Genomic DNA, 17135 nt, shown 5'->3' on the forward strand with positions numbered 1-17135 from the left:
GGAAAAAGAGCTAAATGTAGCTTGTTGGACTTGCCCAAGGAATGTTGATTGCCGTGCTCATGTCCAGTTGGGCTACAGAGTAAAGTTCTCTAATTAGCGTTGGAGCTTAATCTTTTGTTTAGTCTTGGTCAATATTTCTATTGATAACTTGAGTACAGACATAGAAGCAATAGTGTGCTGAAGCTACCTTGTGAGAGCTAATTGCTAAGTTTTCAGAAAATTTATGACAATGACATCATGTTGTTAGCTTGTAATTGTTCATGATGCGTATTTCGACTACAGAAATTAGTAAGCACTATAAATCAGGGCCTTTCTTTTCTCCTCCCTGCGAGAGCTGCTGTTAAACATTTACTACCAAACCACTGAATAGAAAACAGGTGGATTGCTTAGGACTCGCCTAAAAATAAGATCACTGGGTATTTTTTGCTTGTTTGCTTAAACAAGTTTCAAGTCACTGTCAAGTCCAGGTTAGCTCTCTTTTCAGGCAGAGTTGGAGGCTGGACACCTGATGTCACAAGACTCAGTTTCTCTTCCTCTATTGCTCTTGCCTTTTTCTGCCTTCCACCATGTTGGCTTCATCTGGTAGTAATTCAAGGCTCTTCTATCAGTATGCTAACCCCAGTGGAAGGAGAACTCCTTTCCCAATACTTTGGGTGAAAGATCCATTCACTTTGGCAAGGGGAAGAGAATGCTGATGGTTTAGTCTGGATTAATTCTCATCTCCGGGTACAGAGACTGAGAATGGGGAAGTGTATGGTCAAAGGAAAATGATGATGCAGTTACCAGGAGGAAGGGAGATAGATGCTGGGCATCCAAGGAACATGTGCCAACCAAGTACATTTGCTTCATCGGTGAAAAGGCAGAGAAATCATAATTCAGCTAAAAACATATAAATCACAGGATGACTGAATTAATGGACCTAGAATGTCAAAGCAGGAAATCTAAAAGCTATGCTCCACGTGTTTAGCTGCTCTTAGAGTACTGTATTCAGTTCTTGGCACTGCATTTTTTAAGGGACATTAAATATTTATGGGAATATCCATGATGTTTGTCCTAAAACTATGTATGTAGAAGAACGTATGAAAAATAGTTGAGGAAACCAGAAAATGTTTACTTAGAAGAAAAGGAGACCTTGTAGCACAGAGGGTAATCTATCTTCAAGTATTTAAAGTTCTCTTCTAACAGATAGTGTTCTCTGTGTGACTGGAGAGGGTACAGTCAAGGGACCAGGGGCAGATTCAGCTCAATGTAGGAAACTACTATCTAACCATGAGGCTACCCAACAACTGAATGGGTTGACTCTTAAATCAGGGAGCTCTTGGGGCACCTGGGTGGTTCAGTCAGTTAAGCACCCAACTTCAGCTCAGGTCATGATCTCATGGTTTGTGGGTTTGAGCCCCGTGTCGGGCTCTGTGCTGACAGCTCAGAGCCTGGAGCCTGCTTCAGATTCTGTGTCTCCCTCTCTCTCTGACCCTCCCCTTCTCATGCGGTCTCTCTCTCAGAAATAAATAAAACATTAAAAAAACTTAAAGAAAATTACCTGTAAGGTATGGTAATACAGATGATGAGCTGGTACATGTGATATAGGTATATAAACATACAATATATTTAATAACTCACAATATAATAGGGATGCCTGGGTGATTCAGTTCAGTATCTGACTCCTGATTTTGACTTGGGTCATGATCTCAGTTACTGAGCTCAAGCCCTGCATCAGGTTCTGCACGGACAGTGTGGAGCCTGTTTGGGATTCTCTCTCTTTCTGTCCCTCCACACACACACACCCCTCCACACACGCCCCCCCTCCACTTCTCTCACTTTCAAATAAAGAAACATTTAAAAAAATTCATCCAACATAATGAAGAGCACAATCATTTAAACAACAGGATCACAAAAACCCTGTGGAAAATGCATGGTGACCAAATCAATTCTCCTATTTCACATCCACTTTGGGGCACATGGTAATGGAGTGGAACGGGGAAGGGGCTGTTGTCAACAGCATGCCACTCTTCCTTCCCGCTAAAGCACATTTAGTTGACTCGTCAGTTATATAAAAATTTTAACCAGCATTGGTTCCTGAGAGAATTGAAATCTTGAAATTTCCTAAGTAACAGAAGTGTCTTTGTTATTTATAAACACCGGAGTTTATGGTTAGAGATGCCATTGCCTAGATGGTGGTCACCAGTAAGACATGGGATTTGAGGGCTGGGACTTTGAGTCCACCCCACCTCCAAGGAGGGAAGAAGAATAGAGATCAAGCTCCAAGGAGAGAAGAGGGATGGCGATCAAGCTCCAAGGAGAGAAGAGGGATGGCGATCAAGCTCCAAGGAGAGAAGAGGGATGGCGATCAAGCTCCAAGGAGAGAAGAGGGATGGCGATCAAGCTCCAAGGAGAGAAGAGGGATGGCGATCAAGCTCCAAGGAGAGAAGAGGGATGGCGATCAAGCTCCAAGGAGAGAAGAGGGATGGAGATCAAGCTACGACCTGTGGCCAATGATCTAACCAGTCACGCCCATGGAACAAAACTCCAATACAAACTCTAGATGTAGAAATGAATGCAACTTCCTGATTGGTGGACATGAGGACGTATATGGACAGGGTCATGCCATCAGAAGCACAGTGGCTTAGGGACTTCCCAAGTATGGCTAGCATCTGAAGAAAGGGCAGTCTTGTTGGGGCCCATGCCCTTGACCCCATGGAGCCTGACACTAACACAAAGTAATTAGCATCCAGGTGGTACACCAGCTGGTTTGAGAGCTATCGAAACTTCTAGAAACACGGAATGGGGGTGCACACACAGTACCTCTGGTGTTCTAACTCCAGAAACACTATTGTTTCAAAGTAGAGACAAACAAAATTAGTACTTTGACCTTTACACATAGAAAAGTCATTAGGTAATTGTCTTCTATCTTGCTTTATGAACTTTACATTCAAAAGGTGCAAGAAAATTGTCATCTGGGACTCTCATGCTCACGCAATGTCATGTTGCCATAAACCAGCGATGGCCTAGTGACAGAATAGATCATCTACAGGAAGCTCTGGCCAGTTAGAGAAAGAAGGCAGAGCCCCTCTTTTTCTAAAAAAAAAAAAAAAAAAATTTTTTTTTGAGTGAATCAGAGCATGAGCGGGGGAGGGGCAGCGAGACGGAGTCACAGAACCCAAGGCAGCCTCCAAGCTCTGAGCTGTCAGCACAGAACGGAACGCAGGGCTCAAACCCACAAACCATGAGATCATGAGCCAAGTCAGACGCTTAACCAACTGAGCCACCCGGGCGCCCTAAGCCCCTCTTTCTAAATCACAAGAGGACCTGAGTGAGAGACACTAACACTGTAAGAACAAGATGGGTATAGTGATGGCCCAATGGCCTCAAGGTTGGCAATGCTGAGCTCTTCCCTTTTTGTTTCAGAGAAACGTGCATCGCCAACACCGACTGTCAATTTCACAGACATTTAAGGTGAGGGGGAGGCCTCTCTCAGGCTGTGCCAAGGCCACATGGACAAGGCGTGATTTTCCCGGTCCCTCCAGTCAGAGGCTTAACAGTGGCAGCATGAGTCCCAAACACATGGTCTATTCCAATCCCTTAGGGTACTCAGAGCACCTGCCTGCACACCTGACACTCAAGGGCAGGGAACAAATTCCCAAGGAGAACCAGGGTCAAGGGCACGGTGACAGGGGTGCTGTCTCCTCTGAGCCTAAGGAAGGACTTTCAGAGGGGAAGGGGCTCCTCAGGAGAAGGAGAGCCAGCTCCCTGGGACCAGCGTGGTGTGGGTCACAGCCACTCACGAGGACAAGCGGACAAGGAGACGTGAACACCCGGTGGGGGGTAAGGACACCACTCCTTTGCAGCCCAGGCAGTTTCCGGTGCTCACGGGCTGTTAGGACGAGGTAAACCCGGGGAGAATCATCCCATGTAAGGAAACCCTGCGGCTGCGGCCTCACCACTGCTCTTTCTCCACAATCAATCCTTCTCGAATTCCTCCTGCCCGAAGTTATTTAGGGCAGTTAAAGGAGATTTTGGAATTACTTCAATGCCATTTAAATTCATTATCTAATGCTAATTAAAATGATTTGTTTCACTGTCACCAAGGAAAATCTTGTTAGGGAAACTGATGAACTGCAGTGAACTCTGTCGCCGAGCCGGGAGCAGATGCTTGCTTTCAGCTCGCCACGTCCCAGGTCATTGCCAATTACAGGAGGGGAGAATTCACCTGGCGGCGTCCCCAGCCTCTGGCAGGTTCCGAGGGCCAGCCAGGCGTCTGAGGAGCGCTCCATGGGATAGCAGGAGACCTGCCTCGGACCCTCGGTGTCACTTTGGGGCAGTCACTTCACCTTTCCGATTTGGTTTCTATCAGTGGTGCAACAGGAAAATCACCAAGGGAACTTTTCAACTTCTACATACCCAAGCCCCACCACAACCAATGCTATCCGAATTCAGGGACACAGGTCCAGGCGGCAGGGCGTTTAAGCTCCTCGGGTGATTTCAGTGTGCAGGTGAGGCTGATTGCCACGGCCTCCGACAGTCTCTCAGGACCCCCTCCAGCCGTGCCTGGGTCTCCCTCCATTTCTAAAATAAATGAGTGACAGAAATCACTGGCTTGGCTTATCACTCTCCGGCAGACCCTGGTTATAATGACTCGGACTCAACTGAATTCAATGAGTGATCAGTGAGGAGGGAGCTGTTGCTCAACCACGGCTCACATCTTAAAGTTGTTTTTGCCCAAGGCAAGCACACACTAGGTTCTCCGTCCTCCTTTGACAAGTGGTACACAAGCCAAAAATTCAATTTGCAATTCACCCCATCTCTGTCCTCCACTTTGAGTAGCATTTTCATCATTTGCTGCTCTAACTTAGCAGAGCACGGAGACCTAGTTACTCAAGTTAAATAATTAGACACCTCTTTAATAACAAAGTAATACCCCCAAATAGCAGTGTTTACTCTTATTACTAATAAAGAGCTTATTTCTCGAACATATAAAATTCTAGCTTTCAAAACATGGTCCAAGGACTGGTACGATCCCTATCATCCGGAAACTTGTTAAAAATGCAGATGCTTAGGCTCTAAACCATACCTCCTGAATCAGAAATTTGGGGAATGGAGGCCAGAAATCCATCTTAACAAGTCCTACAGGTGATTTGGGAATCCGGTCTTTATCAAAGAATTTGAGAGTTGGCAGAGTAAGGCTAAAATAGGGACTCCATGAACTTGTCAGGAAGCCAGGCTCTCTTCTGCTCATGATTCTCTCATCTCAATGGTAAAAAACTTGCCCACATGATGCAACATGGCTGCTGGAGTTCCAGACATCACTTCCAAGTCTAAAGAAGTAGTACGGAGAAAAGACCAGAGACAGGAACTTACTGCAAACAGGACTTCCTCTCATTGGCATGAAAAAAAAAAAAATTGTCATGAAGATGGAGTTGGACACAGACCATCCACCTACGACTTGGGTTCTGCTTCTGAGGTATTAAGTAGTTGTTTCTGCCTTGATTACGCACTCAACAGTGCTACTTAGGAAAACCAAAACTACAGCGTGCTCTCCACGTATCTAGGCACTGCGTTAGATGGATCCTAGGACACGATCTTGTTTAACAATCCTAATTCCATGAGGCCTTGCTATTCTTTTTGCAGATGCAGGAAGAGGGATTTGAAGGGGCAGGTCCCTGCCCCCAATGTCACAGAGCAACGAAGTGGTGGAGATTTCAAACGGGGCAGTGCATCTGCAGAGTGTGTGTTCTTGGCCCCAAAGCCGTGCTGCTCGGATACAAGTGTTGGAGGAGAGGAGTAGTAACGTCTCTCCCATCCATTCCTCATTGGCAGGAATAACCTAGCATTGGTGTTGCCATTACTTAAGGAGGTTGAACTTGCAGAGCACCCCTTCCCCCTACTCCCAATGGCTGGTTTGTTCTTTTTGAGAAAATTCTTGGTGAATTTTCAGTTCACCAAGACAGGTGTACAGGGTGCATGCACATGAAGATGCTCAAGGCAGGGGTGCCTGGGTGGCTCAGTCGCTTAAGCTTCCGATTTCGGCTCAGGTCATTGTCTCACAGTTCGTGAGTTTGAGCCCCGTGTCGGGCTCTGTGCTGACAGCTCAGAGCCTGGAGCCTGCTTCGGATTCTGTGTCTACCTCCCTCTCTGTCCCTCCCCTGCTCACACTCTCTCAAAAATAAACTTTAAAAAGTTTTAATGAAAAAAAAAGGAGCTCAGGCCTAAGATGAAGGAGGATCCACGTTTTGGGGGGGTCGGAAGCCTGTCAAGTGTAGGATCTCCCCTACGATTATGAATACAAATCGAGGAAGCAGGCTTGGGAATATCCAAGGATCAAGGGGCTCTGATACTTAAGCCCCAAGGGCTTCACAAGAAACCGGCTTCCAGCCGAACGCTTCCCTTCTGGCACTGCTGGCTGACCACGGCAGGGGGGGGGCGGGGGGGGGGCACGGAGGACACATGGCAGGGGTGGCCAGCAGGCCGTCACCAAGTGTTTCACTTAGAAGGGACGCTGGGAAGGACACTGACCGTTTTCTAAGTCATCGTTTTAACAGCTAACCCTGGTTCAGAGCGGCAATCGTGCGCCAAACCCGAACACGTGACCCAGATCCAAGTGCTGCCGCGCTGACCGGGGCCCAGGCGGGCGACCAGGAAGCCCACGTGCTCCGTCTCTCCTGCCTCATTCCAGCTCCCAAGGCATCTCAGGGCACCCTGCACATTTCCTCTTTAATGTTCATTTTTCAGAGACATACACACAGAGACACAGACACACACAGAGACACAGACACACACAGAGACACAGACACACACAGAGACACAGACACACACAGAGACACAGACACACACAGAGACACAGACACACACAGAGACACCCAGACACAGAGACACCCAGACACAGAGACACCCAGACACAGAGACACCCAGACACAGAGACACCCAGACACAGAGACACCCAGACACAGAGACACAAAGTGCGAGTGAAACACACAGTGTGAAAGACACATAGACACATGCACAGAGACACAGAGAGAGACACCGAGAGAGAGAAACACACAGACACAACCAGAGAGACTCAGAAACAAAGAGACAAGAGAGCGACAGACACACCCCCACACAGAGGCAGAGAGACACAGAGGCAGACACACCCCCACACAGAGATTTCCCAAGCCCCTCTTCTTACAGGGGGACAGAGTGAAGACCCAGAGCTCAGCTTGGGCCACACCGCCTGGCTGTTGGCAGGTTGGGAAGTGGCCCTCATTCCTGCGCACACAGTCTGTCCTCTACCCCAGTCATTCTTCCCTTCCTAGGCCGACCCCTCGGTAACTGTGCCCCGAGCCGTGTTGCTCCTCGTCCCAAATGCAGGATCTGTTGCTCCGCACAACAGCCTGCCCCTCCCCCACAGTCCTGGGTGGGGGCGGGGTACCTCTGCTCCAGTCCAGGAGGCTGTTCCCCCCACTGCTGAGCCTCCACCCCCGGGGCACACCCAGGGGAAGGCCAGAGGCAGGCAGTGGCATTCGTGGGCGTCCTTACCAGTCAGGGGCAAAGAGGAGTAGGAGCCCCTGGGGCCACAGAACATCAAACGCGTTTATACATTGAGCAGAAATAGAAGCTGTCAGAATACAATGAAAATAGACAAGACTTAGAGACCCAGCGCATGTAGGCGCCACAGAGACTGTTCCTTTGATTTTCACTGCTGACGGACTGAATACACTGCACACGGATGACTCCCACTTGTTGGGATTTCAAGTCTTTTTGACTGCGCTTCGAGTCTGGGCGGAACTTCGAGAAACTTCTCTCGACACTACAAGAAGCTCCTTCCCATTCAAGGACTGCTGTACATTTTGCCCACTTTGGTCTCGGGGGAACAACCTTCCCATCAAGCGCCCTGCTCTCTCTCACTTTTCTTGGTTCATACACTTCTTCAGTTCTATGGGGGTATGACTGCCCGACTTCGGTCTTCTCATCACAAAGGGGAAATTCTCTTTTCGGGCCCTTCTTTTCTCAATGATTAAATCTCCCTTAAAAATGTCAAGCTGGTGGACACCTCGGTGGCTCAGTCAGTTAAGTTTCGGACGACTAAGGTCATGATCTCACAGTTTGCGGACAGTGCACAGCCTGACTGGGATTCTCTCGCTCTCTGCCCCTCCCCCACTTGCATGCGGGCTCTATCTCTGTCTTAAAATAATCTCAAGCTGTTCAGAAACCCAATAGTATTCTTAACCCCAATTGTAAATCTCTACAGCTTTCTTTAAAACAAATTACATTCAAAATGCAATCGGAGGGGCGCCTGGGTGGTTCTGTCGCTTGAGCATCCGACTTCCATTCAGGTCATGATCTCATGGTTCGTGAGTTCCAGCCCCAGTGCTGTCAGCTCAGAAGCCCCCTTCAGGTCATCTGTGCACCTCCCCTCTCTGCCCCTCCCCAGCTCTTGCACATGCACGCTTTCAAAAATAAATTTTTTAAATTTTAAAAAATAAAAAAAAAATAAAGTGCAGACTGATTCTAACAGTTTTCTACAGACTGGTCATACCCTAACTGCAGTGGACAAGATTTCAGTGGAAATGCAGGGATCTCGGCCTTTCTCCAGTTTCCTAGGCCGCTTTGCTTTCACAGACCTACATTAGTACCTGTTCTCGCTAGCTGAAAGAAATACAAAACGGAATTTCCCTTTTAGGGGGAAAGGCAGGGCGGAAAGTGATAGCGTTCAGGGTCTGTTTCGTGCTGGGCCTCTGGGGAGGCAGCGGGCACCGACCCCACCGCGCTCCGTCCCGGGAGCTGCACCCCGCCTTGCTCAGGGGCGGGCCGCCTAGGATTCAACTGTGTCCGTGACCTTGTGTGCTGCATCTCCATTTATTCAGTGCACCCATTAGCAAGATAAGCCCTACAGTAATAGAAAAGCCTCAGAGAGGTTATTTTTGGGGATCTGGGAACACTCAAAAAACCTGTATAGATTAATGGTAATTGCTTTCTCCACGTTATCCCACTTGGGCTTCCCGAAGCGTTCACAGGATCCCATTACTTTGAGAGTGGGGAAATCTGTAGTTCGCTTCTCTTATTTGGAAATGGGCATCAACTGACGACTCCCTCTACAAAAAGTAAATACCTCTCTTAGGTTTTTTGGGGTTTTTTTGTCCTGGAAGGTTGCAGAAAAATAGAGAATTGCATCTGAGGTGCAAAGCAGAAACGAGAAGCTAGGGTGTAATATCAGAAGTACTTTCAGAACAGGAAAAACATGGTTCTCCTACAAACATGGAGTGCATTGAAGAACGAGGCAAAAAGCAGGATGGGCGAGCTGTGGAATCTAGGGAGCGGCAGGTGCAGGGCTTTCTGACCTTCTCCAGAAACAAGTCCTCAGCCCCGCAAGGGAGAGGGTCCCTCCTTACACCCGCAGGAAAAGATCAGCCTCATCCCCCAAGTGGAGGGACGCCAAGAGAAATCCTAGTGAGTAGGACTTGCTGTTTCCCCCAAATGACTCAACTCCTCTCCTTTTTGCTCTAGTCTACCTTCCCATGACTGTCGTCTCTTCATCAAATCCAGCATAAAAATGCAGAGGTTTACTGCTTCTTTGAGTCATTTCCCTGTCAAGGCTCAATCCATTTGTGTGCTTCTCTCCTGTTACTCTCTTTTGCTACTGGAGCTCCAGCTCGGAGAGGTAGCCTAGAACTCAGAAGGATACAGAAAAAAAATACTTTTTCCTCCTCTAAGGCATCCACACACACAAGCATTATGTATGCAATAAGCGCCTACTAGAATAGGATTGCAAAGTTACCTCGACACTATCAGGGCAGGAAAAGTTGTCTCCACTTCGGACAGAGATTGTTTGTGGCATGTTGATTTTGACATTTTACGACCCACCTTTCCAGAAGCTGAGCTCTAATTAACAGTGTGTCAAACAAAATTACATCCCCCCTGGAAAAGTAAAAAAATCTTGTGGTTTTGTAGACAATGCTCTACTGGGTCTTTAAATGTGGCCAATCTTTTTACCCTATTTCTGGGCTTTTGATAACCTTACTTAATGCAGTTTTTTGTGTCCTGCAGCTCTGGGACTGGATAACCCAACAAGGCGAGGTGGTATCAAGGGGAATCACCTACACTTCTACAGGCTCCATTTACATGCAAATCTCACGGGCTTATGACCCGCCCCCCCACCCTCTGATATTTTCAGACATCATCTTTATTCTTACACATAAGCGAACAAAGGTTCACAAAGATTGTGACTTACTTACATGTTTGGTCAGAGCCAGGGCGCAGCCTCAAAGCCAGATCTTCCAAGCTCCTGCCTCTGCGATACTACGCTTCACATCCCCTCCTGTGTGTAGGGAATCTTGTTTTAAAAAGTCTCTGTAAATTGAGGGAATAGGAGGCAGGTGGCTCGTGTAGTAGTGAGAAGTGAGATCACCAGCCGAGGAAGGCAGGACCCACACAGGGCCTACGTGCCCCGGAGTCAGCCATGCAGTCTCCGGGCCAGACCCACACTCCATCCCCGGAGGTCAAGGCTACCATACTAGCTGAAATCCCGCCACTTCTTTGCTCTACCCCAGGCCGACCCTAAAGCAAACAAACGCCCTTTCCAACCTTCTACCTCTTCGCCTCCTATGGAGCCAGAGCCGGCTGAGACTCAGAAGGAAGGTGTGGGTCACTGGCCACAGCTAAAGGTACTGTTCCCATCAAGGTTATCTGCATTTTAAAAGGAGCTGAGTTTCCCCCTCAACCTACCCAGTGGGTAGAAGAGATTAACTAAAGGGCCTGCAAACCAGCTGCAAATAGAACAATGACTTGCACCTTTGACTACTTTCCTAAGGAACATCCCTGCTGTTTCCAATTGTAAAATACATAGCTGAAAGTAGTAATGAATTCATGGAAGTTTCTAGGTGCTTTCTTAGCCAATATATACTCAAAAGGACAAGTATGTTTTGCATTTTAGGGCAAGGATTGCTGAAATGTTTGATTTAAAAAAATAAATTTAATGTTTGAGACAGAGAGAGGGAAAGAGAGAGAGAGGGAAAGAGAGACAGAGGGAGAGAGAGGGAGAGAGACAGCGTGCAAACAGGGGAGGGGCAGAGAGAGGGAGACACAGTATCCAAAAAAGTCTCCAGGCTCTGAGCTGTCAGCACACAGCCCGACGCGGGGCTCGAACCCACAAACCACGAGATCATGACCTGAGCCGAAGTCGGACACTTAACGGACTGAGCCACCCAGGTGCCCCCTGAAATGTTTGATGTTGATAGAACTCTCCAGAGGCATCACAGGGGCGTTTCTGGCCAGTCCCAACGCCCTGATCCTAGCTGCCGGCATGGAAGCCTAGCCCTGAGGGAGCCCCAGCTGTCAGGTCCAGCGCTAGGTCATTTACACACGAGATCATTTTCAGGACTTAGCCACTGGTTTCAAGCTTGATATTTAAACAGCATCTGACCTATTTCCCCCTCCCCCAGCCTGGTAACCACTATTCTATGCTCTGTTTTTACAAGTTGGGCTTTGTGAGATTTTACGTGTGACAGCATAACACTCTTTGTTCTTTGCTGTCTGACCTCTCTCATTTGGCATGAATGCCTTCAAGATCCATCCATGTTGTTGGAAATGGCAGGATTTTCCTCCTCATGGCTGAATACTGCTCTGGCATGTGTGTCTATATATACACCTACCAGATTTTCCTTATATATTCTTCCACTGACAGACACTTAGTTGGTTTCGGTCTTGGCTCTTGTAAATAATCCTGCAATGAACTGAAATACAGTACAGTGATTATGGGCAACAACCCCGTGTTACAAGCATCAACCTTGCAAAGAGACTAGATCTTGGGATTTCTCACCACAAAAAATAGTAATTGTGTGACTGATGGAGGTGTTAGCTAATGTTACAACGGCACTCACATTGCAATATACAGAGTTATCAATCAACGTGTTTACACCTTAAACTTATACAATGTTATGTGTCAGATCTGTTTAAGATTTTTTAAAAAAATATTTTTATTTATTTCTAGGAGAGAGAGAGAGAGACCGCATGAGCAGGGGAGGGTCAGAGAGAGAGGGAGATACAGATTCTGAAATAGGCTCCAGGCTCTGAGCTGGCAGTCAGCACAGAGCCCGACGCGGGGCTCAAACCCACGAACGGCGAGATCATGACCTAAGCGAAAGTCGGACGCTTAACCGACTAAGCCACCCAGGCGCCCCGATCTGTTTAAGATTTTAAAAAAATGTTTTAAGGAAAAAAAACCCCAAACCCACATATATAAGCTCATGTAATTCTCACAGTGACAATGACAGGTGTTTTTAGAGATGAAGAGGCTAAGCAGAGAGGTTATGTAACTTTTCGAAGCTGCGGGAGCCAGGCTTCTTATCACAGTGGGGTTCTGGGCAGGTGCTCCCAGCCACTGTGCTATACTGCCTCTAACTTTACTGGATTTTCCTTTTCCAAACGGATGTTTCATGTGCAAATATATAGAAGATTACTTACCCTAACCCTGTTCACCTTTAGGAGTCCAGCAATAAATAAGTTTTGCAGGAAGTGAAAAGTTACTATGGAGAAGCAAAGCAGGCTTATATAGAGAGGAAAAGACGGAACACTGTATCTTCCCATCCATAATCGGCCATGTCTCTAAGACCCATCATTTTCTTTGTCACTAAGAAACACAGCTGCCTGGCAAAAAGGACCAGGCCAAGGTGCCATCAATTCTAAGATGCAGCCTTTCAGATTTGTTAGACTAGGAAAACAAGATGTACACTTTTTAATGCTTATTTTTGAGAGACAGAAAGAGAGTGTGAGCAGGGGAGGGGCAGAGAGAGAGGGAGACACAGAATCTGAAACAGGCTCCAGGCTGTCAGCACAGAGCCCGATCTGGGGCTCAAACCCACGAACCGTGAGATCATGACCTGAGCCGAAGTTGGATGCTTAACAAACTGAGCCACCCAGGCACCCCAAAAAGATGTGCGTTTTTAGCACTGATGAAACAGAGTAAGACCCAAGGAGGCAGCTTTTTGAGGCATCTGCAGACAGCAGATGAAGGAGCTTGAGACCCAGGGGAGGGGGTGGAAGCTTCCACAGCCTCTCCCGAAGAGGCCCGCCATGCTCTGCGTCCTGGCTTTCTTTCCACACCAGCTTCTAACAGATGCTTGTTCAGAAGAGTATCAACACCCACCAACTAATCACTGTGGCCAAGAGAAAGGTAGTGTGATTTGCGACACCTGGGTCACCTGTGCCTGGCGGAGGCAGGTCACGTTGGGTTCACCCTCCCCAAAGAGGGTGACTGTGCAGTGTGGGAGGGGAACCCTATGTCAGCTGGATTATTAACACAAGCAGACACAACAGTTCTATATTTGGAACCAGACTTAGGTATTAAGCAATAGAGATGGAACAAAGAAGTCGAATTAAGTAATAAAGATGGAACAAATGTCAATTTGGCAAGAGAAATGAGCCCTGAACTATCCTTCCCCCTTGTGGCTCCTCGCTGTTACACACACACACACACACACACACACACACACACACACACACACACACACACACACACCTTTAAGAAACATGGTCTTCTCGGGGCGCCTGGGTGGCTGTCTGTTAAGCGTCTGACTCTGGATTTTAGCTCAGGTCATGATCTCCCGTGTCATGAGTTGGAGCCCTGCGTCAGGCTCTGCACTGACAGCACGGAGCCTGCTTAGGATTCTGTGTCTCTCTCTCTGCCCCCCACCCCTACCCCGCTTGTGTTCATTCTGTCTCTCTCTCAAAAAAAAAAAAAAAGGCACGGTCTTTTTTTCCTCCACTGCAAACGGCTGAATGTAATAGCAAGTCAAGCACACGTCTTTACTGATATGTTTATCAATAAAAATATGAGCTCTAAATGCAGGCATATTTCTCTCTAAAAGGAAAGTCTGTTTTCAAACATCTGGAAGTCATTTAAAATATCTGAATTATTCATTATGCTTAATTACAGTCCTCAAGAGCACAGTCAGAGGATTCTCATAACCTTACCGGGTTCCCATCAGCTTCCATTCAAGTGGTCATCGCATAAGAGGCACAAATAAGCACTAATTATTTTCCCTCAAGACATAATTGATTCCCCTCAGAAGAGGAGCGCGCGGACCAAAATTCCTCATCACATTTTTGCACCTTTGTCCACTTAAAAGAGTCAGCAGCGGGCACGAACCCATGTTTAAAAATGGGTTAACACGTTTTGATAAAAGATTCCAAACATTCATTTATAGGGATGGGAGCGGACACGGCAGCAGGTTGTGCAAGGCGCTCTCTGGGGCACACGTGTGGGCACGGCCAGCAGCCTGTTCGCACACTGGGAAACGCACACTAGAGCAGCCATTGAGTTACCTTGCGTGAGTGTCACGGGGTCCAAGTAGCATGCTGGAGCTCCTGCTTGAGATCGTTCACTGAAAAGACTTAATTCTCCAGGGAGGGGCACCTGGGTGGCTCAGTCGGCTGAGCGTCCAACTTCAGCTCAGGTCATGATCTCACAGTTCGTGGGTTTGAGCCCCATGCTGGGCTCTGTGCCGGCAGCTCAGATTTCTAATTCTGTGTCTCTCTCTCTCTGCCCCTCCCCTGCTCCCACTCTGTCTCTTTCTCAAGAATAGAAGGTAAAAAAATTTTTTACACAAAAAAGTAAGGAAAGATGTATTAGTTTGCTAGGGCGGCGGTAACAACCACCACAGATTGGCTGCCTTAAACAATAGAGATTTCTCTCCTCCCAGGACTGGAGGCCAGAGTTCAAGGTCAAGGGGTCAGCAAGGTTGGTTTCACTGAGCGCCTTCCCTTCCTGGCTGGTAGGTACCATCCTTTCCGTCTTCACGCGGTCTTATTTAAGTGGGTTCTGATCTCCTTATAGGGACAACAGCCGTAGTGGATTGGGATTTACCCATGTGACTTCATTTTACCTACGTTACCTCTTTAAAGGCTCAGTCTCCAAATACAGCACCTTTTGAGGTACAGGGGGGTGAGGATTTCAGCACAGCTACTCAAAGGGGCTTAAGTAAGCATGCATCAGGCAGAGGTTATTATGAACTTAGCTTCCTTAGGTTAAGCAAGATCAGAAGTGAGGAGAGAGCTTACAGCAGATTTTTATGTCTGTTTAGCTCATTAGTTCTGGGGTAGAAAGTTACGGTTAGTGGCTCAGTATTAACTGGTGTTTTTGAGACCCTGTGCTCTTATTCTAAAAATACACACACACCCTCGTCTTTCTCAGACTTCAGAGTGACTAGCCTGCGATAATTAAGATGTAAGCGCTTCAAAACTTCTTTGCACATAGTAACAGAGGTGCCAGGTCCTATAAGAGCCAAGGCCCGGAGATCAAGCACACAGGAAGCCATTTCCCGTGAGGGTCCTTATTCTTTTATGCAAACGCATGGCACCCTGGCTTAAAAGGAAAACGGTTCTTCCTTCCTGTAGGCAGTCCGATCCCTGGGGAAGGCATGCAGTTGGCGCAATCTGAAAACTGCAAAAAGCTGAATTGTGCAATGAAGGACATTCTCACATCAAGCTCTTCCGTGGAAAAGAAACTGTCCAGCCAGGTTGTTTTCAGTTTGGTTGAAAGCACGCGTAGATTTCTGCTAAGAACAAAAGTGGTACACACTCACTAGGACAAAGTACCCGAGACGGGAGCCACGGGGAAGCGGGCACTTGCATCCAAGTATCTGGAAGAACAGAAGAGGTGAAGCGAGCAGCGGGACCAAGAAAGGTGAAGGCCAAGTACACGCAGAGGAGCAGGTGAGTTCTCCCCATGGTACAGGCATGTCCACAGTGAGAGGCTCTCGGTGGGGAGAGGCCTGGAATGGAAAACAGGGCGACTGCCTCTAACTGGCTCACTACCACTCCAACCCACGGCGGGAGGCCGACAGTTTATTGTCTGGATTTGCACTGGTTCAGTCCCACCAGGCTAGGGCCCTGGGGACAAGACAGCACGAGGGAGAGGCACTGTCCCTGCTCTCAGTGTTGGGGTTAATTCAGATCTGCACCCTGGATGCTAAGCAACTAGAGTACTGGCAGGCGGGTGCATTTCTCTCCAGAGGCAGGGAAGGGCCCCAGACACGGGGCCTGCACCTCCTGAGGCCTGGGGGACTTCGGTGAAACAGCAACCCCCACACCTGTGCAATAAACCCTCCACAGCAGAAGACAGGCGAGGCCTGCCCGTTTCTGATCAGTTTTCAGGGTCTTGAATATACAGAGAGCCAAAGATCTCTCCAGCAAAGCCTCAAATGTAAGAGACCGAAGTAAACCAAAGAGCAGATGATAGAAAAGAGAGCAAAGGAAAACAAAAGAAAGCAAAACAAACATAAAATATAACATCCCGAGACATAAGAAAGAGTTCATCCAAGGCACAAAAGAAGGACACTCAGTGCAAAGCTGGCAGAAGGAGGAGAGGAAAGAGGCTTCTCGTTTCTGGGCAAAACAAAAAGCCAAAGAAAAACAGAAAACAAGATGATCAAGCCAACATTCAAAACAGTAGTTAAGAGGAGTTTCAAAGAATAAAGAGAAAGAGAAATGATGCAACTACAACTCCCAGAAGGGAAGAACTGAAATTTTCTAAAACATTTCCAAGTGTCCAGCATGCAGCATGGAAAACAGACACACCGCATACACTAAGGCACGATTTCCTGCAAGAGAAGACACCTGGGGATTAAAAGATGTCCTGTCACCTTTTGGAGAAGCACTGCCCCTGCAAAAGGCCACATATAAAAAAGATTGGGAACAAGGATGATGTTTGGGTTTCCATAGCAACCCTAAATCAAAAAACTGTTGACCAACGTCTTTAAAATTCTGAGGCAAAATTCATTTCCAACCGGAATTCTATATCCAGCTAAACTAGGCACCCAGGTGTGAAAGGAAGGGTGTGTAATGAACACAGTCTCTCTCACTTCCATTTTTTCACAGGAAGTCACTAGAGATTGTGCCCCATTCAAGACAGGAGTAATCAAGAAAAAAATGCACAGGATCCTGGAAATGGGCTTTCTGTAGGAGACATGAAGGGAAGGCCCAGGATGATGGCGGTGGTCATATGGCAGGTCCTCGGGGCATCCACAAAGCCAGCCGGCTCCAGGAGGGGTGTCTCCAATGGAAACTGGGAACGCTAGGTGACTCACTGCATTAGGCAGTGTGGAGATAAATGAATATTCAGAGACAGTCAGGTTAGCACACTTTTGGTGGTAAGTTTCTAAGGA

The sequence above is a fragment of the Hyaena hyaena genome, unplaced genomic scaffold (genome assembly GCF_003009895.1).
Source record: "Hyaena hyaena isolate Hyena2069 unplaced genomic scaffold, ASM300989v1 scaffold_51, whole genome shotgun sequence".
In the NCBI taxonomy this organism is placed as follows: Eukaryota; Metazoa; Chordata; class Mammalia; order Carnivora; family Hyaenidae; genus Hyaena; species Hyaena hyaena.